Source organism: Python bivittatus, unplaced genomic scaffold (assembly GCF_059951505.1).
Source record: "Python bivittatus isolate LINGU-HERP-01145 unplaced genomic scaffold, Pbiv_v1 ctg000260_np1212, whole genome shotgun sequence".
Lineage (NCBI taxonomy): Eukaryota > Metazoa > Chordata > Lepidosauria > Squamata > Pythonidae > Python > Python bivittatus.
In genome coordinates this window covers 1,269,307-1,272,500 of record NW_028277055.1, presented here as the reverse complement: position 1 = coordinate 1,272,500, position 3,194 = coordinate 1,269,307, and the positions used below count along the sequence as shown (strand labels likewise).

At 44.0% G+C, this 3,194-nt stretch overlaps 1 protein-coding gene across 1 annotated transcript in view; it reads right to left on the bottom strand.

The window, feature by feature from the left end:
• The window catches only part of TEKT2 (tektin 2), a 19,713-nt gene extending 18,142 nt beyond the window's left edge, over nt 1–1,571 (bottom strand). The window contains exon 1 of the mRNA XM_088140252.1: nt 1,536–1,571. The gene's annotated coding sequence lies outside the window, so the exon portion shown is untranslated. The remainder of the gene's footprint in view (nt 1–1,535) is intronic.
• Between the last annotated feature and the right edge of the window lie 1,623 nt (nt 1,572–3,194).

The window sequence follows — 3,194 nt, the reverse complement described above, 5'->3', positions numbered from 1 at the left end:
TCTCTGGAGTGGAATTCGTTTATTGTTAGCATTTAGTGGTGCAATTAAATCTTGGCTTCAGGGCCAAAGTCTAGGATCCTGCAGCCAAGGAGGTCCCCATCTGATCACCCCAAGAGGAAGTGATTAAGGCAGTAGCAATGTTGGCACCAACCGAGGTGAGCACTGCTCGTTGTAGGATCCTTCCTTTCTTATTATGTTAAAAAGACTTCTGTAGCTGGAAGCTGGAAAAGCACATGGTTACAGATGCAATATTTTACAATGATTTTTCTGCCATCTGACCATGCTTATTTCCCAGGCAAAACTCCCAATTTAATCCTATCATCATCATTGTGATGTTAGAAGTGAACCTAAAGCTTGAAAGTGGGGTTCCTCCCTGCAAAGACAGAAAGGTTAATTATGTTTCAGATATAACTACAGGTAGTCCTTACTGAATGATGGTAATTGGGACTGGAATTTCCATCACTGAGCGACGCGGGGATAAAGCGTGACGTCACGTGACTGTGCCACTCAGCAACAACAATTCCGGCACTTCCAGTTGCCGTTGTTAAGCAAATCCCATGACACTGTGGCAAATCCCATCATGTGGTGGCCATTTGCAACCTCCTGCTGGGTTCCCCATTGACTTTGCTTGCCAGAAGCTGGCAGTGAAGGTTGCAAGTGGCAATCACATGACCGTGGGATGCTGCAACGTCGTAATTGTGAGCCGGTCACCAAGTGCCCAAATTGCCACCACATGGCTGCGGGGATGCTGTGAGGACCGCAGCTACAAGGACAAAGTCATAAGTACCACTCGTCGTAACTCTGAATGGTCGCTGAACATGGTCATTAAGCGAGGACTAGTTGCATATCTTAGAGATGGAATTATTATTATTATTATTATTATTATTATTATTACTATTATTATTATTATTGCTGTTGTTGTAGATGCATTAATGTTACAGACAAATACAGACCATTAATCTCTTGGCCTAAGATTCCCTACCTGTGTGCAAAGAGCTGCACACCGCTCACAACATCCGCTTGCCTCCTAAAACCTTTCGCTAATGTTCATTCACCTTATTTGGTTCCCAGGTTTCTGCAGACCCATGCCGTTTTCCAACAGAGTGGAATTCACAAGCAAAATTAGTTACATCTTTGTTTTCAGGAGCTCACAAAGGTTTTGAGAGGGATGCCAGGAAGGCCCTGGCAGGGGTGTGGCCTTTGAGTTTGCCACAATATCTGGGGCTGTCCCCAGTGATGCTACAGACATGAAAAAGGAAGGGGAGAAAGAGGCAGGTTAAAGCAGTGTTTCTCAACCTTGGCCACTTGAAGATGGGGGGATTTCAACTCCCAGAATTCCCCAGCCAGCATGGCTGGCTGGGGAATTCTGGGAGTTGAAATCCCCCCATCTTCAAGTGGCCAAGGTTGAGAAACACTGGGTTCAAAGAAGAAAAGTTTCTCAGTCATTTTCCGCTGGTGAAAGAACGACAACTCCAGGCGATTTGGGATAGAAAGAGGAAAGCTTTTCCCCCGCTAAAGTGGCACCCTCGACTCACCGCCTCCGCTCCACTTGGCCTCGGCTTCCTGCAGCTTTTCTCTGTTATGGGCAGGGTTGCTAAGCGCACTTTAGAAGGTTGCCAGGCAACCCCGCTCTCCAGGAGCCAATCAGAAAGCATTCCCTGCAACTGTTTACAGAGGAGGAGCAGGGGGACCATGGCAACGAAGGGATGTCCAGGAAATGCTTCAAATGCTGGAAACTGCTTCGGGCCCGATTTTTTTAAAAAAAGATGCGTGATTTATTTCGAGTGGGAGGGTGCAATGAGAAACAAGAGCCTTTTTTCCCTTCTTTTAAAGAAAATGCCACATGGCTAAGGAATACATTTCCGTAGGTCTCTGGTACAGCTCTTTTAATTGATCCTGTTTTTTTTAAATGTATAACTTTTGGTTTTCAATCCTCTGTGATGGTGATTTTCATTCTGTCCTGTGTTATCCATGAGCAAGGTGTATTTTGCACGTGTGTTTTCCTTAAATTTATCTGTGGCCAATATAATGAATATAAAGAAATTCATTCATCGGTGGAAGAAATTCAAACTGCCGGGCACAGAAGAGAAGGGAAAATCGCAGTGAATGCAGAAATCACTGGGTTAAATATGCATATCAATGTACAGTAAACACAACTGTCTAACGTGCACATCTGAATAGCTGTAGATCTGAAGAACTGGGCCAAGAGTTTCAGGTTGGCGTGTGAACAAAATGAAGCTAGAATTTTTGGGGAAATCTACTAGCTTTGCCCTGTATGCTGGAAGACTTTCAGCCTTTTCAGAGCTCTGGGTCCAGGGTGTTAATGGACCTCAGGTGTGGCTGTGTATGGTTTATGGGTATGAGATTTTTCACTGGGGCTTCGACTTTGAATTTTTTTCTTTTTTCTTTCTTTCAGCTGATTTGATTTAATAATTGTATTGTACTTTTATCCTTGTTCACTGTCCAAAGTTCAGAACGTCCTCCGCCTAGTGGTTCGCTTGGGTATTGCAGGCTTATAGAGAAAATAGAGCAATGTATTGAAAGTGTACATTTCCCCCTGGTGGTTCACTGGGGTATTGCAGACTCAATGGGGAAAATAGTGCAATGTATTGAAATTATACAATGTACCGCCTCTCGTGGCTGAGTGGGGTATTGCGGCCTTAATGAGGAAAATATGGCAAAGTATTTTAAAAAATTGAAACTATAGGACATACTGCCCCCTGGTGGCTCACTGGAATACTGCAGATTCATTGGGGGGTTATTTTTGGGGTGTGTGCCTGTCTTGGCAAGATTTCAGAAGTGGTTGGCCATTGCCTGGGGAATTGGGGAAAATAGGTAATATAATGGTATCTATAGCACATACAAGAGCACAGGGTTGGCATGTGGGTCCCATCCATTAAGCAATAGGGCAATGTATTGAAAATATAGGACATACTACTCTTGGTGGCTCATATGAGTATTGCAGGCTCCAAACCTCAATGGGTAAATTAGATCAATATATATGGCAAGTTAAATTATAGGATTTACCGCCCCTAGTGGCATCTTGGGGAATTGCAGTCTTAATGAGATAAATAGGGCATCAGGGCAATGAACTGCCTTTGGTGGCTCATGGGGGGGGGTTATCCTGCCTTTTTTTATACATAACTCAAGGCAGTAAACATACCTAATTCACCTGCCTCCTATTTTCTCCACAA